Raw genomic sequence first — 27,309 nt, forward strand, 5'->3', positions numbered from 1 at the left:
TTCTGCTGTAAACATGGTAATTTCTGCTGTAAACATGTTTATTTCTGCTGTAAGCATGCTTATTTCTGCTGTAAACGTGATTATTTCTGCTGTAAACATGTTTATTCCTGCTGTAAACATGATTATTTCTGCTGTAAACATGATTATTTCTGCTGTAAACATGTTCATTTCTGCTGTAAACATGTTTATTTCTTCTGTAAGCATGCTTATTTCTGCTGAAAACTTGTTTTTTCTGCTGTAAACATGTTTGTTTCTGCTGTAAGCATGATTATTTCTGCTGTAAACATGGTAATTTCTGCTGTAAACATGTTTATTTCTGCTGTAAGCATGCTTATTTCTGCTGTAAACGTGATTATTTCTGCTGTAAACGTGTTTATTTCTGCTGTAAACATGTTTATTCCTGCTGTAAACATGATTACTTCTGCTGTAAAGATGTTTATTTCTGCTGTAAACGTGATTATTTCTGCTGTAAACATGTTTATTCCTGCTGTAAACATGATTATTTCTCCTGTAAACGTGTTTATTTTTGCTGTAAATGTGTTTATTTCTGCTGTAAACATGTTTATTTCTGCTGAAAACGTTTGTTCCTGCTGTAAATGTGTTTATTTCTGCTGTAAACATGTTTATTCCTGCTGTAAACATGATTATTTCTGCTGTAAACATGTTCATTTCTGCTTTAAACATGTTTATTCCTGCTATAAACATGATTATTTCTGCTGTAAACATGATTATTTCTGCTGTAAACATGTTCATTTCCGCTGTAAACATGTTTATTCCTGCTGTAAACATGATTACTTCTGCTGTAAAGATGTTTATTTCTGCTGTAAACGTGATTATTTCTGCTGTAAACATGATTATTTCTGCTGTAAACATGGTAATTTCTGCTGTAAACATGTTTATTTCTGCTGTAAGCATGCTTATTTCTGCTGTAAACGTGATTATTTCTGCTGTAAACATGTTTATTCCTGCTGTAAACATGATTATTTCTGCTGTAAACATGATTATTTCTGCTGTAAACATGTTCATTTCTGCTGTAAACATGTTTATTTCTGCTGTAAGCATGCTTATTTCTGCTGAAAACTTGTTTTTTCTGCTGTAAACATGTTTGTTTCTGCTGTAAGCATGATTATTTCTGCTGTAAACATGGTAATTTCTGCTGTAAACATGTTTATTTCTGCTGTAAGCATGCTTATTTCTGCTGTAAACGTGATTATTTCTGCTGTAAACGTGTTTATTTCTGCTGTAAACATGTTTATTCCTGCTGTAAACATGATTACTTCTGCTGTAAAGATGTTTATTTCTGCTGTAAACGTGATTATTTCTGCTGTAAACATGTTTATTCCTGCTGTAAACATGATTATTTCTGCTGGAAACGTGTTTATTTTTGCTGTAAATGTGTTTATTTCTGCTGTAAACATGTTTATTTCTGCTGTAAACATGTTTGTTTCTGCTGTAAGCATGATTATTTCTGCTGTAAACATTGTAATTTCTGCTGTAAACATGTTTATTTCTGCTGTAAGCATGCTTATTTCTGCTGTAAACGCGATTATTTCTGCTGTAAACGTGTTTATTTCTGCTGTAAACATGTTTATTCCTGCTGTAAACATGATTACTTCTGCTGTAAAGATGTTTATTTCTGCTGTAAACGTGATTATTTCTGCTGTAAACATGTTTATTCCTGCTGTAAACATGATTACTTCTGCTGTAAAGATGTTTATTTCTGCTGTAAACGTGATTATTTCTGCTGTAAACATGTTTATTCCTGCTGTAAACATGATTATTTCTGCTGGAAATGTGTTTATTTTTGCTGTAAATGTGTTTATTTCTGCTGTAAACATGTTTATTTCTGCTGAAAACGTGTTTGTTCCTGCTGTAAATGTGTTTATTTCTGCTGTAAACATGATTATTTCCGCTGTAAACATGTTTATTCCTGCTGTAAACGTGTTTATTTCTGCTGTAAACATGTCTATTTCTGCTGTAAACGTGTTTATTCCTGCTATAAACATGATTATTTCTGCTGTAAACATGTTTTATCCTTCTGTAAACGTGTTTATTTCTGCTGTAAACGTGTTTATTTCTGCTGTAAACATGTTTATTCCTGCTGTAAACATGTTTAGTCCTGCTGTAAACATGATTGTTTCTGCTGTAAACATGATTATTTCTCCTGTAAACGTGTTTATTATTGCTGTAAATGTGTTTGTTTCTGCTGTAAACATGTTTATTTCTGCTGAAAACGTTTGTTCCTGCTGTAAATGTGTTTATTTCTGCTGTAAACATGTTTATTCCTGCTGTAAACATGATTATTTCTGCTGTAAACATGTTCATTTCTGCTTTAAACATGTTTATTTCTGCTGTAAGCATGCTTATTTCTGCTGAAAACTTGTTTTTTCTGCTGTAAACATGTTTGTCTCTTCTGTAAGCATGATTATTTCTGCTGTAAACATGGTAATTTCTGCTGTAAACATGTTTATTTCTGCTGTAAGCATGCTTATTTCTGCTGTAAACGTGATTATTTCTGCTGTAAACGTGATTATTTCTGCTGTAAACATGTTTATTCCTGCTGTAAACATGTTTATTCCTGCTATAAACATGATTATTTCTGCTGTAAACATGATTATTTCTGCTGTAAACATGTTCATTTCCGCTGTAAACATGTTTATTCCTGCTGTAAACATGATTACTTCTGCTGTAAAGATGTTTATTTCTGCTGTAAACGTGATTATTTCTGCTGTAAACATGTTTATTCCTGCTGTAAACATGATTATTTCTGCTGGAAACGTGTTTATTTTTGCTGTAAATGTGTTTATTTCTGCTGTAAGCATGCTTATTTCTGCTGAAAACTTGTTTTTTCTGCTGTAAACATGTTTGTTTCTGCTGTAAGCATGATTATTTCTGCTGTAAACATGGTAATTTCTGCTGTAAACATGTTTATTTCTGCTGTAAGCATGCTTATTTCTGCTGTAAACGTGATTATTTCTGCTGTAAACATGTTTATTCCTGCTGTAAACATGTTTATTCCTGCTATAAACATGATTATTTCTGCTGTAAACATGATTATTTTTCTGCTGTAAACATGTTCATTTCCGCTGTAAACATGTTTATTCCTGCTGTAAACATGATTACTTCTGCTGTAAAGATGTTTATTTCTGCTGTAAACGTGATTATTTCTGCTGTAAACATGTTTATTCCTGCTGTAAACATGATTATTTCTGCTGGAAACGTGTTTATTTTTGCTGTAAATGTGTTTATTTCTGCTGTAAACATGTTTATTTCTGCTGAAAACGTGTTTGTTCCTGCTGTAAATGTGTTTATTTCTGCTGTAAACATGATTATTTCCGCTGTAAACATGTTTATTCCTGCTGTAAACGTGTTTATTTCTGCTGTAAACATGTCTATTTCTGCTGTAAACGTGTTTATTACTGCTATAAACATGATTATTTCTGCTGTAAACATGTTTTATCCTTCTGTAAACGTGTTTATTTCTGCTGTAAACGTGTTTATTTCTGCTGTAAACATGTTTATTCCTGCTGTAAACATGTTTAGTCCTGCTGTAAACATGATTGTTTCTGCTGTAAACATGATTATTTCTGCTGAAAACGTTTGTTCCTGCTGTAAATGTGTTTATTTCTGCTGTAAACATGTTTATTCCTGCTGTAAACATGATTATTTCTGCTGTAAACATGTTCATTTCTGCTGTAAACATGTTTATTTCTGCTGTAAGCATGCTTATTTCTGCTGTAAACATGCTTATTTCTGCTGTTAACATGTTTATTTCTGCTATAAACATGATTATTTCTGCTGTAAACATGATTATTTCTGCTGTAAGCATGATTATTTCTGCTGTAAACATGCTTATTTCTGCTGTAAACATGTTTATTTCTGCTGTAAGTATGATTATGTCTGCTGTAAACATGTTTATTTCTGCTGTAAACATGTTTATTTCTGCTGTAAACATGATTATTTCTGCTGTAAACGTGTTTATTTCTGCTGTAAACGTGTTTATTCCTGCTGTAAACGTGTTTATTTCTGCTGTAAACGTGTTTATTTCTGCTGTAAACATGTCTATTTCTGCTGTAAACGTGTTTATTCCTGCTATAAACATGATTATTTCTGCTGTAAACATGTTTTATCCTTCTGTAAACGTGTTTATTTCTGCTGTAAACGTGTTTATTTCTGCTGTAAACATGTTTATTCCTGCTGTAAACATGTTTAGTCCTGCTGTAAACATGATTGTTTCTGCTGTAAACATGATTATTTCTCCTGTAAACGTGTTTATTTTTGCTGTAAATGTGTTTATTTCTGCTGTAAACATGTTTATTTCTGCTGAAAACGTTTGTTCCTGCTGTAAATGTGTTTATTTCTGCTGTAAACATGTTTATTCCTGCTGTAAACATGATTATTTCTGCTGTAAACATGTTCATTTCTGCTTTAAACATGTTTATTTCTGCTGTAAGCATGCTTATTTCTGCTGAAAACTTGTTTTTTCTGCTGTAAACATGTTTGTCTCTTCTGTAAGCATGATTATTTCTGCTGTAAACATGGTAATTTCTGCTGTAAACATGTTTATTTCTGCTGTAAGCATGCTTATTTCTGCTGTAAACGTGATTATTTCTGCTGTAAACGTGATTATTTCTGCTGTAAACATGTTTATTCCTGCTGTAAACATGTTTATTCCTGCTATAAACATGATTATTTCTGCTGTAAACATGATTATTTCTGCTGTAAACATGTTCATTTCCGCTGTAAACATGTTTATTCCTGCTGTAAACATGATTACTTCTGCTGTAAAGATGTTTATTTCTGCTGTAAACGTGATTATTTCTGCTGTAAACATGTTTATTCCTGCTGTAAACATGATTATTTCTGCTGGAAACGTGTTTATTTTTGCTGTAAATGTGTTTATTTCTGCTGTAAGCATGCTTATTTCTGCTGAAAACTTGTTTTTTCTGCTGTAAACATGTTTGTTTCTGCTGTAAGCATGATTATTTCTGCTGTAAACATGGTAATTTCTGCTGTAAACATGTTTATTTCTGCTGTAAGCATGCTTATTTCTGCTGTAAACGTGATTATTTCTGCTGTAAACATGTTTATTCCTGCTGTAAACATGTTTATTCCTGCTATAAACATGATTATTTCTGCTGTAAACATGATTATTTTTCTGCTGTAAACATGTTCATTTCCGCTGTAAACATGTTTATTCCTGCTGTAAACATGATTACTTCTGCTGTAAAGATGTTTATTTCTGCTGTAAACGTGATTATTTCTGCTGTAAACATGTTTATTCCTGCTGTAAACATGATTATTTCTGCTGGAAACGTGTTTATTTTTGCTGTAAATGTGTTTATTTCTGCTGTAAACATGTTTATTTCTGCTGAAAACGTGTTTGTTCCTGCTGTAAATGTGTTTATTTCTGCTGTAAACATGATTATTTCCGCTGTAAACATGTTTATTCCTGCTGTAAACGTGTTTATTTCTGCTGTAAACATGTCTATTTCTGCTGTAAACGTGTTTATTCCTGCTATAAACATGATTATTTCTGCTGTAAACATGTTTTATCCTTCTGTAAACGTGTTTATTTCTGCTGTAAACGTGTTTATTTCTGCTGTAAACATGTTTATTCCTGCTGTAAACATGTTTAGTCCTGCTGTAAACATGATTGTTTCTGCTGTAAACATGATTATTTCTGCTGAAAACGTTTGTTCCTGCTGTAAATGTGTTTATTTCTGCTGTAAACATGTTTATTCCTGCTGTAAACATGATTATTTCTGCTGTAAACATGTTCATTTCTGCTGTAAACATGTTTATTTCTGCTGTAAGCATGCTTATTTCTGCTGAAAACTTGTTTTTTCTGCTGTAAACATGTTTGTTTCTGCTGTAAGCATGATTATTTCTGCTGTAAACATGGTAATTTCTGCTGTAAACATGTTTATTTCTGCTGTAAGCATGCTTATTTCTGCTGTAAACATGCTTATTTCTGCTGTTAACATGTTTATTTCTGCTATAAACATGATTATTTCTGCTGTAAACATGATTATTTCTGCTGTAAGCATGATTATTTCTGCTGTAAACATGCTTATTTCTGCTGTAAACATGTTTATTTCTGCTGTAAGTATGATTATGTCTGCTGTAAACATGTTTATTTCTGCTGTAAACATGTTTATTTCTGCTGTAAACATGATTATTTCTGCTGTAAACGTGTTTATTTCTGCTGTAAACGTGTTTATTCCTGCTGTAAACGTGTTTATTTCTGCTGTAAACGTGTTTATTTCTGCTGTAAACATGTCTATTTCTGCTGTAAACGTGTTTATTCCTGCTATAAACATGATTATTTCTGCTGTAAACATGTTTTATCCTTCTGTAAACGTGTTTATTTCTGCTGTAAACGTGTTTATTTCTGCTGTAAACATGTTTATTCCTGCTGTAAACATGTTTAGTCCTGCTGTAAACATGATTGTTTCTGCTGTAAACATGATTATTTCTCCTGTAAACGTGTTTATTTTTGCTGTAAATGTGTTTATTTCTGCTGTAAACATGTTTATTTCTGCTGAAAACGTTTGTTCCTGCTGTAAATGTGTTTATTTCTGCTGTAAACATGTTTATTCCTGCTGTAAACATGATTATTTCTGCTGTAAACATGTTCATTTCTGCTTTAAACATGTTTATTTCTGCTGTAAGCATGCTTATTTCTGCTGAAAACTTGTTTTTTCTGCTGTAAACATGTTTGTCTCTTCTGTAAGCATGATTATTTCTGCTGTAAACATGGTAATTTCTGCTGTAAACATGTTTATTTCTGCTGTAAGCATGCTTATTTCTGCTGTAAACGTGATTATTTCTGCTGTAAACGTGATTATTTCTGCTGTAAACATGTTTATTCCTGCTGTAAACATGTTTATTCCTGCTATAAACATGATTATTTCTGCTGTAAACATGATTATTTCTGCTGTAAACATGTTAATTTCCGCTGTAAACATGTTTATTCCTGCTGTAAACATGATTACTTCTGCTGTAAAGATGTTTATTTCTGCTGTAAACGTGATTATTTCTGCTGTAAACATGTTTATTCCTGCTGTAAACATGATTATTTCTGCTGGAAACGTGTTTATTTTTGCTGTAAACATGTTTGTTTCTGCTGTAAGCATGATTATTTCTGCTGTAAACATGGTAATTTCTGCTGTAAACATGTTTATTTCTGCTGTAAGCATGCTTATTTCTGCTGTAAACGTGATTATTTCTGCTGTAAACATGTTTATTCCTGCTGTAAACATGTTTATTCCTGCTATAAACATGATTATTTCTGCTGTAAACATGATTATTTTTCTGCTGTAAACATGTTCATTTCCGCTGTAAACATGTTTATTCCTGCTGTAAACATGATTACTTCTGCTGTAAAGATGTTTATTTCTGCTGTAAACGTGATTATTTCTGCTGTAAACATGTTTATTCCTGCTGTAAACATGATTATTTCTGCTGGAAACGTGTTTATTTTTGCTGTAAATGTGTTTATTTCTGCTGTAAACATGTTTATTTCTGCTGAAAACGTGTTTGTTCCTGCTGTAAATGTGTTTATTTCTGCTGTAAACATGATTATTTCCGCTGTAAACATGTTTATTCCTGCTGTAAACGTGTTTATTTCTGCTGTAAACATGTCTATTTCTGCTGTAAACGTGTTTATTACTGCTATAAACATGATTATTTCTGCTGTAAACATGTTTTATCCTTCTGTAAACGTGTTTATTTCTGCTGTAAACGTGTTTATTTCTGCTGTAAACATGTTTATTCCTGCTGTAAACATGTTTAGTCCTGCTGTAAACATGATTGTTTCTGCTGTAAACATGATTATTTCTGCTGAAAACGTTTGTTCCTGCTGTAAATGTGTTTATTTCTGCTGTAAACATGTTTATTCCTGCTGTAAACATGATTATTTCTGCTGTAAACATGTTCATTTCTGCTTTAAACATGTTTATTTCTGCTGTAAGCATGCTTATTTCTGCTGAAAACTTGTTTTTTCTGCTGTAAACATGTTTGTTTCTGCTGTAAGCATGATTATTTCTGCTGTAAACATGGTAATTTCTGCTGTAAACATGTTTATTTCTGCTGTAAGCATGCTTATTTCTGCTGTAAACGTGCTTATTTCTGCTGTAAACATGTTTATTTCTGCTATAAACATGATTATTTCTGCTGTAAACATGATTATTTCTGCTGTAAGCATGATTATTTCTGCTGTAAACATGCTTATTTCTGCTGTAAACATGTTTATTTCTGCTGTAAGCATGATTATGTCTGCTGTAAACATGTTTATTTCTGCTGTAAACATGTTTATTTCTGCTGTAAACATGATTATTTCTGCTGTAAACGTGTTTATTTCTGCTGTAAACGTGTTTATTCCTGCTGTAAACGTGTTTATTTCTGCTGTAAACGTGTTTATTTCTGCTGTAAACATGTCTATTTCTGCTGTAAACGTGTTTATTCCTGCTGTAAACGTGTTTATTGCTGCTGTAAACGTGTTTATTTCTGCTGTAAACGTGTTTATTTCTGCTGTAAACGTATTCATTTCGGCTGTAAACGTGTTTATTGCTGCTGTAAACGTGATTATTTCTGCTGTAAACATGTTTATTCCTGCTGTAAACATGATTATTTCTGCTGGAAACGTGTTTATTTTTGCTGTAAATGTGTTTATTTCTGCTGTAAGCATGCTTATTTCTGCTGAAAACTTGTTTTTTCTGCTGTAAACATGTTTGTTTCTGCTGTAAGCATGATTATTTCTGCTGTAAACATGGTAATTTCTGCTGTAAACATGTTTATTTCTGCTGTAAGCATGCTTATTTCTGCTGTAAACGTGATTATTTCTGCTGTAAACATGTTTATTCCTGCTGTAAACATGTTTATTCCTGCTATAAACATGATTATTTCTGCTGTAAACATGATTATTTTTCTGCTGTAAACATGTTCATTTCCGCTGGAAACATGTTTATTCCTGCTGTAAACATGATTACTTCTGCTGTAAAGATGTTTATTTCTGCTGTAAACGTGATTATTTCTGCTGTAAACATGTTTATTCCTGCTGTAAACATGATTATTTCTGCTGGAAACGTGTTTATTTTTGCTGTAAATGTGTTTATTTCTGCTGTAAACATGTTTATTTCTGCTGAAAACGTGTTTGTTCCTGCTGTAAATGTGTTTATTTCTGCTGTAAACATGATTATTTCCGCTGTAAACATGTTTATTCCTGCTGTAAACGTGTTTATTTCTGCTGTAAACATGTCTATTTCTGCTGTAAACGTGTTTATTACTGCTATAAACATGATTATTTCTGCTGTAAACATGTTTTATCCTTCTGTAAACGTGTTTATTTCTGCTGTAAACGTGTTTATTTCTGCTGTAAACATGTTTATTCCTGCTGTAAACATGTTTAGTCCTGCTGTAAACATGATTGTTTCTGCTGTAAACATGATTATTTCTGCTGAAAACGTTTGTTCCTGCTGTAAATGTGTTTATTTCTGCTGTAAACATGTTTATTCCTGCTGTAAACATGATTATTTCTGCTGTAAACATGTTCATTTCTGCTGTAAACATGTTTATTTCTGCTGTGAGCATGCTTATTTCTGCTGAAAACTTGTTTTTTCTGCTGTAAACATGTTTGTTTCTGCTGTAAGCATGATTATTTCTGCTGTAAACATGGTAATTTCTGCTGTAAACATGTTTATTTCTGCTGTAAGCATGCTTATTTCTGCTGTAAACATGCTTATTTCTGCTGTTAACATGTTTATTTCTGCTATAAACATGATTATTTCTGCTGTAAACATGATTATTTCTGCTGTAAGCATGATTATTTCTGCTGTAAACATGCTTATTTCTGCTGTAAACATGTTTATTTCTGCTGTAAGTATGATTATGTCTGCTGTAAACATGTTTATTTCTGCTGTAAACATGTTTATTTCTGCTGTAAACATGATTATTTCTGCTGTAAACGTGTTTATTTCTGCTGTAAACGTGTTTATTCCTGCTGTAAACGTGTTTATTTCTGCTGTAAACGTGTTTATTTCTGCTGTAAACATGTCTATTTCTGCTGTAAACGTGTTTATTCCTGCTATGAACATGATTATTTCTGCTGTAAACATGTTTTATCCTTCTGTAAACGTGTTTATTTCTGCTGTAAACGTGTTTATTTCTGCTGTAAACATGTTTATTCCTGCTGTAAACATGTTTAGTCCTGCTGTAAACATGATTGTTTCTGCTGTAAACATGATTATTTCTCCTGTAAACGTGTTTATTTTTGCTGTAAATGTGTTTATTTCTGCTGTAAACATGTTTATTTCTGCTGAAAACGTTTGTTCCTGCTGTAAATGTGTTTATTTCTGCTGTAAACATGTTTATTCCTGCTGTAAACATGATTATTTCTGCTGTAAACATGTTCATTTCTGCTTTAAACATGTTTATTTCTGCTGTAAGCATGCTTATTTCTGCTGAAAACTTGTTTTTTCTGCTGTAAACATGTTTGTCTCTTCTGTAAGCATGATTATTTCTGCTGTAAACATGGTAATTTCTGCTGTAAACATGTTTATTTCTGCTGTAAGCATGCTTATTTCTGCTGTAAACGTGATTATTTCTGCTGTAAACGTGATTATTTCTGCTGTAAACATGTTTATTCCTGCTGTAAACATGTTTATTCCTGCTATAAACATGATTATTTCTGCTGTAAACATGATTATTTCTGCTGTAAACATGTTCATTTCCGCTGTAAACATGTTTATTCCTGCTGTAAACATGATTACTTCTGCTGTAAAGATGTTTATTTCTGCTGTAAACGTGATTATTTCTGCTGTAAACATGTTTATTCCTGCTGTAAACATGATTATTTCTGCTGGAAACGTGTTTATTTTTGCTGTAAATGTGTTTATTTCTGCTGTAAGCATGCTTATTTCTGCTGAAAACTTGTTTTTTCTGCTGTAAACATGTTTGTTTCTGCTGTAAGCATGATTATTTCTGCTGTAAACATGGTAATTTCTGCTGTAAGCATGTTTATTTCTGCTGTAAGCATGCTTATTTCTGCTGTAAACGTGATTATTTCTGCTGTAAACATGTTTATTCCTGCTGTAAACATGTTTATTCCTGCTATAAACATGATTATTTCTGCTGTAAACATGATTATTTTTCTGCTGTAAACATGTTCATTTCCGCTGTAAACATGTTTATTCCTGCTGTAAACATGATTACTTCTGCTGTAAAGATGTTTATTTCTGCTGTAAACGTGATTATTTCTGCTGTAAACATGTTTATTCCTGCTGTAAACATGATTATTTCTGCTGGAAACGTGTTTATTTTTGCTGTAAATGTGTTTATTTCTGCTGTAAACATGTTTATTTCTGCTGAAAACGTGTTTGTTCCTGCTGTAAATGTGTTTGTTCCTGCTGTAAATGTGTTTATTTCTGCTGTAAACATGATTATTTCCGCTGTAAACATGTTTATTCCTGCTGTAAACGTGTTTATTTCTGCTGTAAACATGTCTATTTCTGCTGTAAACGTGTTTATTACTGCTATAAACATGATTATTTCTGCTGTAAACATGTTTTATCCTTCTGTAAACGTGTTTATTTCTGCTGTAAACGTGTTTATTTCTGCTGTAAACATGTTTATTCCTGCTGTAAACATGTTTAGTCCTGCTGTAAACATGATTGTTTCTGCTGTAAACATGATTATTTCTGCTGAAAACGTTTGTTCCTGCTGTAAATGTGTTTATTTCTGCTGTAAACATGTTTATTCCTGCTGTAAACATGATTATTTCTGCTGTAAACATGTTCATTTCTGCTTTAAACATGTTTATTTCTGCTGTAAGCATGCTTATTTCTGCTGAAAACTTGTTTTTTCTGCTGTAAACATGTTTGTTTCTGCTGTAAGCATGATTATTTCTGCTGTAAACATGGTAATTTCTGCTGTAAACATGTTTATTTCTGCTGTAAGCATGCTTATTTCTGCTGTAAACATGCTTATTTCTGCTGTAAACATGTTTATTTCTGCTATAAACATGATTATTTCTGCTGTAAACATGATTATTTCTGCTGTAAGCATGATTATTTCTGCTGTAAACATGCTTATTTCTGCTGTAAACATGTTTATTTCTGCTGTAAGCATGATTATGTCTGCTGTAAACATGTTTATTTCTGCTGTAAACATGTTTATTTCTGCTGTAAACATGATTATTTCTGCTGTAAACGTGTTTATTTCTGCTGTAAACGTGTTTATTCCTGCTGTAAACGTGTTTATTTCTGCTGTAAACGTGTTTATTTCTGCTGTAAACATGTCTATTTCTGCTGTAAACGTGTTTATTCCTGCTGTAAACGTGTTTATTGCTGCTGTAAACGTGTTTATTTCTGCTGTAAACGTGTTTATTTCTGCTGTAAACGTATTCATTTCGGCTGTAAACGTGTTTATTGCTGCTGTAAACGTGATTATTTCTGCTGTAAACATGTTTATTCCTGCTGTAAACATGATTATTTCTGCTGGAAACGTGTTTATTTTTGCTGTAAATGTGTTTATTTCTGCTGTAAGCATGATTATTTCTGCTGTAAACATGGTAATTTCTGCTGTAAACATGTTTATTTCTGCTGTAAGCATGCTTATTTCTGCTGTAAACGTGATTATTTCTGCTGTAAACATGTTTATTCCTGCTGTAAACATGTTTATTCCTGCTATAAACATGATTATTTCTGCTGTAAACATGATTATTTTTCTGCTGTAAACATGTTCATTTCCGCTGTAAACATGTTTATTCCTGCTGTAAACATGATTACTTCTGCTGTAAAGATGTTTATTTCTGCTGTAAACGTGATTATTTCTGCTGTAAACATGTTTATTCCTGCTGTAAACATGATTATTTCTGCTGGAAACGTGTTTATTTTTGCTGTAAATGTGTTTATTTCTGCTGTAAACATGTTTATTTCTGCTGAAAACGTGTTTGTTCCTGCTGTAAATGTGTTTATTTCTGCTGTAAACATGATTATTTCCGCTGTAAACATGTTTATTCCTGCTGTAAACGTGTTTATTTCTGCTGTAAACATGTCTATTTCTGCTGTAAACGTGTTTATTACTGCTATAAACATGATTATTTCTGCTGTAAACATGTTTTATCCTTCTGTAAACGTGTTTATTTCTGCTGTAAACGTGTTTATTTCTGCTGTAAACATGTTTATTCCTGCTGTAAACATGTTTAGTCCTGCTGTAAACATGATTGTTTCTGCTGTAAACATGATTATTTCTGCTGAAAACGTTTGTTCCTGCTGTAAATGTGTTTATTTCTGCTGTAAACATGTTTATTCCTGCTGTAAACATGATTATTTCTGCTGTAAACATGTTCATTTCTGCTGTAAACATGTTTATTTCTGCTGTAAGCATGCTTATTTCTGCTGAAAACTTGTTTTTTCTGCTGTAAACATGTTTGTTTCTGCTGTAAGCATGATTATTTCTGCTGTAAACATGGTAATTTCTGCTGTAAACATGTTTATTTCTGCTGTAAGCATGCTTATTTCTGCTGTAAACATGCTTATTTCTGCTGTTAACATGTTTATTTCTGCTATAAACATGATTATTTCTGCTGTAAACATGATTATTTCTGCTGTAAGCATGATTATTTCTGCTGTAAACATGCTTATTTCTGCTGTAAACATGTTTATTTCTGCTGTAAGTATGATTATGTCTGCTGTAAACATGTTTATTTCTGCTGTAAACATGTTTATTTCTGCTGTAAACATGATTATTTCTGCTGTAAACGTGTTTATTTCTGCTGTAAACGTGTTTATTCCTGCTGTAAACGTGTTTATTTCTGCTGTAAACGTGTTTATTTCTGCTGTAAACATGTCTATTTCTGCTGTAAACGTGTTTATTCCTGCTATAAACATGATTATTTCTGCTGTAAACATGTTTTATCCTTCTGTAAACGTGTTTATTTCTGCTGTAAACGTGTTTATTTCTGCTGTAAACATGTTTATTCCTGCTGTAAACATGTTTAGTCCTGCTGTAAACATGATTGTTTCTGCTGTAAACATGATTATTTCTCCTGTAAACGTGTTTATTTTTGCTGTAAATGTGTTTATTTCTGCTGTAAACATGTTTATTTCTGCTGAAAACGTTTGTTCCTGCTGTAAATGTGTTTATTTCTGCTGTAAACATGTTTATTCCTGCTGTAAACATGATTATTTCTGCTGTAAACATGTTCATTTCTGCTTTAAACATGTTTATTTCTGCTGTAAGCATGCTTATTTCTGCTGAAAACTTGTTTTTTCTGCTGTAAACATGTTTGTCTCTTCTGTAAGCATGATTATTTCTGCTGTAAACATGGTAATTTCTGCTGTAAACATGTTTATTTCTGCTGTAAGCATGCTTATTTCTGCTGTAAACGTGATTATTTCTGCTGTAAACGTGATTATTTCTGCTGTAAACATGTTTATTCCTGCTGTAAACATGTTTATTCCTGCTATAAACATGATTATTTCTGCTGTAAACATGATTATTTCTGCTGTAAACATGTTCATTTCCGCTGTAAACATGTTTATTCCTGCTGTAAACATGATTACTTCTGCTGTAAAGATGTTTATTTCTGCTGTAAACGTGATTATTTCTGCTGTAAACATGTTTATTCCTGCTGTAAACATGATTATTTCTGCTGGAAACGTGTTTATTTTTGCTGTAAATGTGTTTATTTCTGCTGTAAGCATGCTTATTTCTGCTGAAAACTTGTTTTTTCTGCTGTAAACATGTTTGTTTCTGCTGTAAGCATGATTATTTCTGCTGTAAACATGGTAATTTCTGCTGTAAACATGTTTATTTCTGCTGTAAGCATGCTTATTTCTGCTGTAAACGTGATTATTTCTGCTGTAAACATGTTTATTCCTGCTGTAAACATGTTTATTCCTGCTATAAACATGATTATTTCTGCTGTAAACATGATTATTTTTCTGCTGTAAACATGTTCATTTCCGCTGTAAACATGTTTATTCCTGCTGTAAACATGATTATTTCTGCTGGAAACGTGTTTATTTTTGCTGTAAATGTGTTTATTTCTGCTGTAAACATGTTTATTTCTGCTGAAAACGTGTTTGTTCCTGCTGTAAATGTGTTTATTTCTGCTGTAAACATGATTATTTCCGCTGTAAACATGTTTATTCCTGCTGTAAACGTGTTTATTTCTGCTGTAAACATGTCTATTTCTGCTGTAAACGTGTTTATTACTGCTATAAACATGATTATTTCTGCTGTAAACATGTTTTATCCTTCTGTAAACGTGTTTATTTCTGCTGTAAACGTGTTTATTTCTGCTGTAAACATGTTTATTCCTGCTGTAAACATGTTTAGTCCTGCTGTAAACATGATTGTTTCTGCTGTAAACATGATTATTTCTGCTGAAAACGTTTGTTCCTGCTGTAAATGTGTTTATTTCTGCTGTAAACATGTTTATTCCTGCTGTAAACATGATTATTTCTGCTGTAAACATGTTCATTTCTGCTTTAAACATGTTTATTTCTGCTGTAAGCATGCTTATTTCTGCTGAAAACTTGTTTTTTCTGCTGTAAACATGTTTGTTTCTGCTGTAAGCATGATTATTTCTGCTGTAAACATGGTAATTTCTGCTGTAAACATGTTTATTTCTGCTGTAAGCATGCTTATTTCTGCTGTAAACATGCTTATTTCTGCTGTAAACATGTTTATTTCTGCTATAAACATGATTATTTCTGCTGTAAACATGATTATTTCTGCTGTAAGCATGATTATTTCTGCTGTAAACATGCTTATTTCTGCTGTAAACATGTTTATTTCTGCTGTAAGCATGATTATGTCTGCTGTAAACATGTTTATTTCTGCTGTAAACATGTTTATTTCTGCTGTAAACATGATTATTTCTGCTGTAAACGTGTTTATTTCTGCTGTAAACGTGTTTATTCCTGCTGTAAACGTGTTTATTTCTGCTGTAAACGTGTTTATTTCTGCTGTAAACATGTCTATTTCTGCTGTAAACGTGTTTATTCCTGCTGTAAACGTGTTTATTGCTGCTGTAAACGTGTTTATTTCTGCTGTAAACGTGTTTATTTCTGCTGTAAACGTATTCATTTCGGCTGTAAACGTGTTTATTGCTGCTGTAAACGTGTTTATTTCTGCTGTAAGCATGACTATTTCTGCTGTAAACATGATTATTTCTGCTGTAAACATGTTCATTTCTGCTGTAAACATGTTTATTTCTGCTGTAAGCATGCTTATTTCTGCTGAAAACTTGTTTTTTCTGCTGTAAACATGTTTGTTTCTGCTGTAAGCATGATTATTTCTGCTGTAAACGTGATTATTTCTGCTGTAAACGTGTTTAATTCTGCTGTAAACATGTTTATTCCTGCTGTAAACATGATTACTTCTGCTGTAAAGATGTTTATTTCTGCTGTAAACGTGATTATTTCTGCTGTAAACATGTTTATTCCTGCTGTAAACATGATTATTTCTGCTGGAAACGTGTTTATTTTTGCTGTAAATGTGTTTATTTCTGCTGTAAACATGTTTATTTCTGCTGAAAACGTGTTTGTTCCTGCTGTAAATGTGTTTATTTCTGCTGTAAACATGATTATTTCCGCTGTAAACATGTTTATTCCTGCTGTAAACGTGTTTATTTCTGCTGTAAACATGTCTATTTCTGCTGTAAACGTGTTTATTCCTGCTATAAACATGATTATTTCTGCTGTAAACATGTTTTATCCTTTTGTAAACGTGTTTATTTCTGCTGTAAACGTGTTTATTTCTGCTGTAAACATGTTTATTCCTGCTGTAAACATGTTTAGTCCTGCTATAAACATGATTATTTCTGCTGTAAACATGATTATTTCTGCTGTAAACATGTTCATTTCCGCTGTAAACATGTTTATTCCTGCTGTAAACGTGTTTATTTCTGCTGTAAACATGTCTATTTCTGCTGTAAACGTGTTTATTCCTGCTATAAACATGATTATTTCTGCTGTAAACATGTTTTATCCTTCTGTAAACGTGTTTATTTCTGCTGTAAACGTGTTTATTTCTGCTGTAAACATGTTTATTCCTGCTGTAAACATGTTTAGTCCTGCTGTTAACATGATTGTTTCTGCTGTAAACATGATTATTTCTCCTGTAAACGTGTTTATTTTTGCTGTAAATGTGTTTATTTCTGCTGTAAACATGTTTATTTCTGCTGAAAACGTTTGTTCCTGCTGTAAATGTGTTTATTTCTGCTGTAAACATGTTTATTCCTGCTGTAAACATGATTATTTCTACTGTAAACATGTTCATTTCTGCTTTAAACATGTTTATTTCTGCTGTAAGCATGCTTATTTCTGCTGAAAACTTGTTTTTTCTGCTGTAAACATGTTTGTCTCTTCTGTAAGCATGATTATTTCTGCTGTAAACATGGTAATTTCTGCTGTAAACATGTTTATTTCTGCTGTAAGCATGCTTATTTCTGCTGTAAACGTGATTATTTCTGCTGTAAACATGTTTATTCCTGCTGTAAACATGTTTATTCCTGCTATAAACATGATTATTTCTGCTGTAAACATGATTATTTTTCTGCTGTAAACATGTTCATTTCCGCTGTAAACATGTTTATTCCTGCTGTAAACATGATTACTTCTGCTGTAAAGATGTTTATTTCTGCTGTAAACGTGATTATTTCTGCTGTAAACATGTTTATTCCTGCTGTAAACATGATTATTTCTGCTGGAAACGTGTTTATTTTTGCTGTAAATGTGTTTATTTCTGCTGTAAACATGTTTATTTCTGCTGAAAACGTGTTTGTTCCTGCTGTAAATGTGTTTATTTCTGCTGTAAACATGATTATTTCCGCTGTAAACATGTTTATTCCTGCTGTAAACGTGTTTATTTCTGCTGTAAACATGTCTATTTCTGCTGTAAACGTGTTTATTACTGCTATAAACATGATTATTTCTGCTGTAAACATGTTTTATCCTTCTGTAAACGTGTTTATTTCTGCTGTAAACGTGTTTATTTCTGCTGTAAACATGTTTATTCCTGCTGTAAACATGTTTAGTCCTGCTGTAAACATGATTGTTTCTGCTGTAAACATGATTATTTCTGCTGAAAACGTTTGTTCCTGCTGTAAATGTGTTTATTTCTGCTGTAAACATGTTTATTCCTGCTGTAAACATGATTATTTCTGCTGTAAACATGTTCATTTCTGCTTTAAACATGTTTATTTCTGCTGTAAGCATGCTTATTTCTGCTGAAAACTTGTTTTTTCTGCTGTAAACATGTTTGTTTCTGCTGTAAGCATGATTATTTCTGCTGTAAACATGGTAATTTCTGCTGTAAACATGTTTATTTCTGCTGTAAGCATGCTTATTTCTGCTGTAAACATGATTATTTCTGCTGTAAACATGTTTATTTCTGCTATAAACATGATTATTTCTGCTGTAAACATGATTATTTCTGCTGTAAGCATGATTATTTCTGCTGTAAACATGCTTATTTCTGCTGTAAACATGTTTATTTCTGCTGTAAGCATGATTATGTCTGCTGTAAACATGTTTATTTCTGCTGTAAACATGTTTATTTCTGCTGTAAACATGATTATTTCTGCTGTAAACGTGTTTATTTCTGCTGTAAACGTGTTTATTCCTGCTGTAAACGTGTTTATTTCTGCTGTAAACGTGTTTATTTCTGCTGTAAACATGTCTATTTCTGCTGTAAACGTGTTTATTCCTGCTGTAAACGTGTTTATTGCTGCTGTAAACGTGTTTATTTCTGCTGTAAACGTGTTTATTTCTGCTGTAAACGTATTCATTTCGGCTGTAAACGTGTTTATTGCTGCTGTAAACGTGTTTATTTCTGCTGTAAGCATGACTATTTCTGCTGTAAACATGATTATTTCTGCTGTAAACATGTTCATTTCTGCTGTAAACATGTTTATTTCTGCTGTAAGCATGCTTATTTCTGCTGAAAACTTGTTTTTTCTGCTGTAAACATGTTTGTTTCTGCTGTAAGCATGATTATTTCTGCTGTAAACGTGATTATTTCTGCTGTAAACGTGTTTAATTCTGCTGTAAACATGTTTATTCCTGCTGTAAACATGATTACTTCTGCTGTAAAGATGTTTATTTCTGCTGTAAACGTGATTATTTCTGCTGTAAACATGTTTATTCCTGCTGTAAACATGATTATTTCTGCTGGAAACGTGTTTATTTTTGCTGTAAATGTGTTTATTTCTGCTGTAAACATGTTTATTTCTGCTGAAAACGTGTTTGTTCCTGCTGTAAATGTGTTTATTTCTGCTGTAAACATGATTATTTCCGCTGTAAACATGTTTATTCCTGCTGTAAACGTGTTTATTTCTGCTGTAAACATGTCTATTTCTGCTGTAAACGTGTTTATTCCTGCTATAAACATGATTATTTCTGCTGTAAACATGTTTTATCCTTTTGTAAACATGTTTAGTCCTGCTGTAAACATGATTGTTTCTGCTGTAAACATGATTATTTCTGCTGAAAACGTTTGTTCCTGCTGTAAATGTGTTTATTTCTGCTGTAAACATGTTTATTCCTGCTGTAAACATGATTATTTCTGCTGTAAACATGTTCATTTCTGCTTTAAACATGTTTATTTCTGCTGTAAGCATGCTTATTTCTGCTGAAAACTTGTTTTTTCTGCTGTAAACATGTTTGTTTCTGCTGTAAGCATGATTATTTCTGCTGTAAACATGGTAATTTCTGCTGTAAACATCTTTATTTCTGCTGTAAGCATGCTTATTTCTGCTGTAAACATGCTTATTTCTGCTGTAAACATGTTTATTTCTGCTATAAACATGATTATTTCTGCTGTAAACATGATTATTTCTGCTGTAAGCATGATTATTTCTGCTGTAAACATGCTTATTTCTGCTGTAAACATGTTTATTTCTGCTGTAAGCATGATTATGTCTGCTGTAAACATGTTTATTTCTGCTGTAAACATGTTTATTTCTGCTGTAAACATGATTATTTCTGCTGTAAACGTGTTTATTTCTGCTGTAAACGTGTTTATTCCTGCTGTAAACGTGTTTATTTCTGCTGTAAACGTGTTTATTTCTGCTGTAAACATGTCTATTTCTGCTGTAAACGTGTTTATTCCTGCTGTAAACGTGTTTATTGCTGCTGTAAACGTGTTTATTTCTGCTGTAAACGTGTTTATTTCTGCTGTAAACGTATTCATTTCGGCTGTAAACGTGTTTATTGCTGCTGTAAACGTGTTTATTTCTGCTGTAAGCATGACTATTTCTGCTGTAAACATGATTATTTCTGCTGTAAACATGTTCATTTCTGCTGTAAACATGTTTATTTCTGCTGTAAGCATGCTTATTTCTGCTGAAAACTTGTTTTTTCTGCTGTAAACATGTTTGTTTCTGCTGTAAGCATGATTATTTCTGCTGTAAACGTGATTATTTCTGCTGTAAACGTGTTTAATTCTGCTGTAAACATGTTTATTCCTGCTGTAAACATGATTACTTCTGCTGTAAAGATGTTTATTTCTGCTGTAAACGTGATTATTTCTGCTGTAAACATGTTTATTCCTGCTGTAAACATGATTATTTCTGCTGGAAACGTGTTTATTTTTGCTGTAAATGTGTTTATTTCTGCTGTAAACATGTTTATTTCTGCTGAAAACGTGTTTGTTCCTGCTGTAAATGTGTTTATTTCTGCTGTAAACATGATTATTTCCGCTGTAAACATGTTTATTCCTGCTGTAAACGTGTTTATTTCTGCTGTAAACATGTCTATTTCTGCTGTAAACGTGTTTATTCCTGCTATAAACATGATTATTTCTGCTGTAAACATGTTTTATCCTTTTGTAAACGTGTTTATTTCTGCTGTAAACGTGTTTATTTCTGCTGTAAACATGTTTATTCCTGCTGTAAACATGTTTAGTCCTGCTATAAACATGATTATTTCTGCTGTAAACATGATTATTTCTGCTGTAAACATGTTCATTTCCGCTGTAAACATGTTTATTCCTGCTGTAAACATGATTACTTCTGCTGTAAAGATGTTTATTTCTGCTGTAAACGTGATTATTTCTGCTGTAAACGTGTTTAATTCTGCTGTAAACATGTTTATTCCTGCTGTAAACATGATTACTTCTGCTGTAAAGATGTTTATTTCTGCTGTAAACGTGATTATTTCTGCTGTAAACATGTTTATTCCTGCTGTAAACATGATTATTTCTGCTGGAAACGTGTTTATTTTTGCTGTAAATGTGTTTATTTCTGCTGTAAACATGTTTATTTCTGCTGAAAACGTGTTTGTTCCTGCTGTAAATGTGTTTATTTCTGCTGTAAACATGATTATTTCCGCTGTAAACATGTTTATTCCTGCTGTAAACGTGTTTATTTCTGCTGTAAACATGTCTATTTCTGCTGTAAACGTGTTTATTACTGCTATAAACATGATTATTTCTGCTGTAAACATGTTTTATCCTTCTGTAAACGTGTTTATTTCTGCTGTAAACGTGTTTATTTCTGCTGTAAACATGTTTATTCCTGCTGTAAACATGTTTAGTCCTGCTGTAAACATGATTGTTTCTGCTGTAAACATGATTATTTCTGCTGAAAACGTTTGTTCCTGCTGTAAATGTGTTTATTTCTGCTGTAAACATGTTTATTCCTGCTGTAAACATGATTATTTCTGCTGTAAACATGTTCATTTCTGCTTTAAACATGTTTATTTCTGCTGTAAGCATGCTTATTTCTGCTGAAAACTTGTTTTTTCTGCTGTAAACATGTTTGTTTCTGCTGTAAGCATGATTATTTCTGCTGTAAACATGGTAATTTCTGCTGTAAACATGTTTATTTCTGCTGTAAGCATGCTTATTTCTGCTGTAAACATGCTTATTTCTGCTGTAAACATGTTTATTTCTGCTATAAACATGATTATTTCTGCTGTAAACATGATTATTTCTGCTGTAAGCATGATTATTTCTGCTGTAAACATGCTTATTTCTGCTGTAAACATGTTTATTTCTGCTGTAAGCATGATTATGTCTGCTGTAAACATGTTTATTTCTGCTGTAAACATGTTTATTTCTGCTGTAAACATGATTATTTCTGCTGTAAACGTGTTTATTCCTGCTGTAAACGTGTTTATTCCTGCTGTAAACGTGTTTATTTCTGCTGTAAACGTGTTTATTTCTGCTGTAAACATGTCTATTTCTGCTGTAAACGTGTTTATTCCTGCTGTAAACGTGTTTATTGCTGCTGTAAACGTGTTTATTTCTGCTGTAAACGTGTTTATTTCTGCTGTAAACGTATTCATTTCGGCTGTAAACGTGTTTATTGCTGCTGTAAACGTGTTTATTTCTGCTGTAAGCATGACTATTTCTGCTGTAAACATGATTATTTCTGCTGTAAACATGTTCATTTCTGCTGTAAACATGTTTATTTCTGCTGTAAGCATGCTTATTTCTGCTGAAAACTTGTTTTTTCTGCTGTAAACATGTTTGTTTCTGCTGTAAGCATGATTATTTCTGCTGTAAACGTGATTATTTCTGCTGTAAACGTGTTTAATTCTGCTGTAAACATGTTTATTCCTGCTGTAAACATGATTACTTCTGCTGTAAAGATGTTTATTTCTGCTGTAAACGTGATTATTTCTGCTGTAAACATGTTTATTCCTGCTGTAAACATGATTATTTCTGCTGGAAACGTGTTTATTTTTGCTGTAAATGTGTTTATTTCTGCTGTAAACATGTTTATTTCTGCTGAAAACGTGTTTGTTCCTGCTGTAAATGTGTTTATTTCTGCTGTAAACATGATTATTTCCGCTGTAAACATGTTTATTCCTGCTGTAAACGTGTTTATTTCTGCTGTAAACATGTCTATTTCTGCTGTAAACGTGTTTATTCCTGCTATAAACATGATTATTTCTGCTGTAAACATGTTTTATCCTTTTGTAAACGTGTTTATTTCTGCTGTAAACGTGTTTATTTCTGCTGTAAACATGTTTATTCCTGCTGTAAACATGTTTAGTCCTGCTGTAAACATGATTGTTTCTGCTGTAAACATGATTATTTCTCCTGTAAACGTGTTTATTTTTGCTGTAAATGTGTTTATTTCTGCTGTAAACATGTTTATTTCTGCTGAAAACGTTTGTTCCTGCTGTAAACGTGTTTATTTCTGCTGTAAACATGTTTATTTCTGCTGTAAGCATGCTTATTTCTGCTGTAAACGTGATTATTTCTGCTGTAAACGTGTTTATTTCTGCTGTAAACATGTTTATTCCTGCTGTAAACATGATTACTTCTGCTGTAAAGATGTTTATTTCTGCTGTAAACGTGATTATTTCTGCTGTAAACATGTTTATTCCTGCTGTAAACATGATTATTTCTGCTGGAAACGTGTTTATTTTTGCTGTAAATGTGTTTATTTCTGCTGAAAACTTGTTTTTTCTTCTGTAAACATGTTTGTTTCTGCTGTAAGCATGATTATTTCTGCTGTAAACATGGTAATTTCTGCTGTAAACATGTTTATTTCTGCTGTAAGCATGCTTATTTCTGCTGTAAACGCGATTATTTCTGCTGTAAACGTGTTTATTTCTGCTGTAAACATGTTTATTCCTGCTGTAAACATGATTACTTCTGCTGTAAAGATGTTTATTTCTGCTGTAAACGTGATTATTTCTGCTGTAAACATGTTTATTCCTGCTGTAAACATGATTATTTCTGCTGGAAACGTGTTTATTTTTGCTGTAAATGTGTTTATTTCTGCTGTAAACATGTTTATTTCTGCTGAAAACGTGTTTGTTCCTGCTGTAAATGTGTTTATTTCTGCTGTAAACATGATTATTTCCGCTGTAAACATGTTTATTCCTGCTGTAAACGTGTTTATTTCTGCTGTAAACATGTCTATTTCTGCTGTAAACGTGTTTATTCCTGCTATAAACATGATTATTTCTGCTGTAAACATGTTTTATCCTTCTGTAAACGTGTTTATTTCTGCTGTAAACGTGTTTATTTCTGCTGTAAACATGTTTATTCCTGCTGTAAACATGTTTAGTCCTGCTGTAAACATGATTGTTTCTGCTGTAAACATGATTATTTCTCCTGTAAACGTGTTTATTTTTGCTGTAAATGTGTTTATTTCTGCTGTAAACATGTTTATTTCTGCTGAAAACGTTTGTTCCTGCTGTAAATGTGTTTATTTCTGCTGTAAACATGTTTATTCCTGCTGTAAACATGATTATTTCTGCTGTAAACATGTTCATTTCTGCTTTAAACATGTTTATTTCTGCTGTAAGCATGCTTATTTCTGCTGAAAACTTGTTTTTTCTGCTGTAAACATGTTTGTTTCTGCTGTAAGCATGATTATTTCTGCTGTAAACATGGTAATTTCTGCTGTAAACATGTTTATTTCTGCTGTAAGCATGCTTATTTCTGCTGTAAACGTGATTATTTCTGCTGTAAACGTGATTATTTCTGCTGTAAACGTGATTATTTCTGCTGTAAACATGTTCATTTCCGCTGTAAACATGTTTATTCCTGCTGTAAACATGATTACTTCTGCTGTAAAGATGTTTATTTCTGCTGTAAACGTGATTATTTCTGCTGTAAACATGTTTATTCCTGCTGTAAACATGATTATTTCTGCTGGAAACGTGTTTATTTTTGCTGTAAATGTGTTTATTTCTGCTGTAAACATGTTTATTTCTGCTGAAAACGTGTTTGTTCCTGCTGTAAATGTGTTTATTTCTGCTGTAAACATGATTATTTCCGCTGTAAACATGTTTATTCCTGCTGTAAACGTGTTTATTTCTGCTGTAAACATGTCTATTTCTGCTGTAAACGTGTTTATTCCTGCTATAAACATGATTATTTCTGCTGTAAACATGTTTTATCCTTCTGTAAACGTGTTTATTTCTGCTGTAAACGTGTTTATTTCTACTGTAAACATGTTTATTCCTGCTGTAAACATGTTTAGTCCTGCTGTAAACATGATTGTTTCTGCTGTAAACATGATTATTTCTCCTGTAAACGTGTTTATTTTTGCTGTAAATGTGTTTATTTCTGCTGTAAACATGTTTATTTCTGCTGAAAACGTTTGTTCCTGCTGTAAATGTGTTTATTTCTGCTGTAAACATGTTTATTCCTGCTGTAAACATGATTATTTCTGCTGTAAACATGTTCATTTCTGCTTTAAACATGTTTATTTCTGCTGTAAATGTGTTTATTCCTGCTGTAAACATGCTTATTTCTGCTGTAAACATGTTTATTTCTGCTGTAAGCATGATTATTTCTGCTGTAAACATGCTTATTTCTGCTGTAAACGTGTTTATTTCTGCTGTAAACGTATTCATTTCGGCTGTAAACGTGTTTATTGCTGCTGTAAACATGTTTATTGCTGCTGTAAACGTGTTTATTTCTGCTGTAAGCATGACTATTTCTGCTGTAAACATGCTTATTTCTGCTGTAAACATGTTTATTCCTGCTGTAAACATGATTATTTCTGCTGTAAACATGATTATTTCTGCTGTAAGCATGATTATTTCTGCTGTAAACATGCTTATTTCTGCTGTAAACATGTTTATTTCTGCTGTAAGCATGATTATTTCTGCTGTAAACATGCTTATTTCTGCTGTAAACATGTTTATTTCTGCTGTAAACATGATTATTTCTGCTGTAAACGTGTTTATTTCTGCTGTAAACGTGTTTATTCCTGCTGTAAACATGTTTATTTCTGCTGTAAACGTGTTTATTTCTGCTGTAAACATGTCTATTTCTGCTGTAAACATGTCTATTTCTGCTGTAAACGTGTTTATTCCTGCTGTAAACGTGTTTATTGCTGCTGTAAACGTGTTTATTTCTGCTGTAAACGTGTTTATTTCTGCTGTAAACGTATTCATTTCGGCTGTAAACGTGTTTATTGCTGCTGTAAACGTGTTTATTGCTGCTGTAAACGTGTTTATTTCTGCTGTAAGCATGACTATTTCTGCTGTAAGCATGACTATTTCTGCTGTAAACATGTTCATTTCTGCGGTAAACATGTTTATTTCTGCTGTAAGCATGCTTATTTCTGCTGAAAACTTGTTTTTTCTGCTGTAAACATGTTTGTTTCTGCTGTAAGCATGATTATTTCTGCTGTAAACATGGTAATTTCTGCTGTAAACATGTTTATTTCTGCTGTAAGCATGCTTATTTCTGCTGTAAACGTGATTATTTCTGCTGTAAACGTGTTTATTTCTGCTGTAAACATGTTTATTCCTGCTGTAAACATGATTACTTCTGCTGTAAAGATGTTTATTTCTGCTGTAAACGTGATTATTTCTGCTGTAAACATGTTTATTCCTGCTGTAAACATGATTATTTCTGCTGGAAACGTGTTTATTTTTGCTGTAAATGTGTTTATTTCTGCTGTAAACATGTTTATTTCTGCTGAAAACGTGTTTGTTCCTGCTGTAAATGTGTTTATTTCTGCTGTAAACATGATTATTTCCGCTGTAAACATGTTTATTCCTGCTGTAAACGTGTTTATTTCTGCTGTAAACATGTCTATTTCTGCTGTAAACGTGTTTATTCCTGCTATAAACATGATTATTTCTGCTGTAAACATGTTTTATCCTTCTGTAAACGTGTTTATTTCTGCTGTAAACGTGTTTATTTCTACTGTAAACATGTTTATTCCTGCTGTAAACATGTTTAGTCCTGCTGTAAACATGATTGTTTCTGCTGTAAACATGATTATTTCTCCTGTAAACGTGTTTATTTTTGCTGTAAATGTGTTTATTTCTGCTGTAAACATGTTTATTTCTGCTGAAAACGTTTGTTCCTGCTGTAAATGTGTTTATTTCTGCTGTAAACATGTTTATTCCTGCTGTAAACATGATTATTTCTGCTGTAAACATGTTCATTTCTGCTTTAAACATGTTTATTTCTGCTGTAAATGTGTTTATTCCTGCTGTAAACATGCTTATTTCTGCTGTAAACATGTTTATTTCTGCTGTAAGCATGATTATTTCTGCTGTAAACATGCTTATTTCTGCTGTAAACGTGTTTATTTCTGCTGTAAACGTATTCATTTCGGCTGTAAACGTGTTTATTGCTGCTGTAAACATGTTTATTGCTGCTGTAAACGTGTTTATTTCTGCTGTAAGCATGACTATTTCTGCTGTAAACATGCTTATTTCTGCTGTAAACATGTTTATTCCTGCTGTAAACATGATTATTTCTGCTGTAAACATGATTATTTCTGCTGTAAGCATGATTATTTCTGCTGTAAACATGCTTATTTCTGCTGTAAACATGTTTATTTCTGCTGTAAGCATGATTATT

At 32.3% G+C, this 27,309-nt stretch overlaps 1 protein-coding gene across 3 annotated transcripts in view; it reads right to left on the reverse strand.

Annotated features, from left to right (window-relative positions):
- Positions 1 to 27,309, reverse strand: part of ehd4 (EH-domain containing 4) — a 143,245-nt gene that overhangs the window by 61,920 nt on the left and 54,016 nt on the right. The gene's annotated exons all lie outside the window — the stretch shown is intronic.

This window comes from Telmatherina bonti (genome assembly GCF_933228915.1).
Source record: "Telmatherina bonti genome assembly, chromosome: 22".
Classification (NCBI taxonomy): Eukaryota; Metazoa; Chordata; class Actinopteri; order Atheriniformes; family Telmatherinidae; genus Telmatherina; species Telmatherina bonti.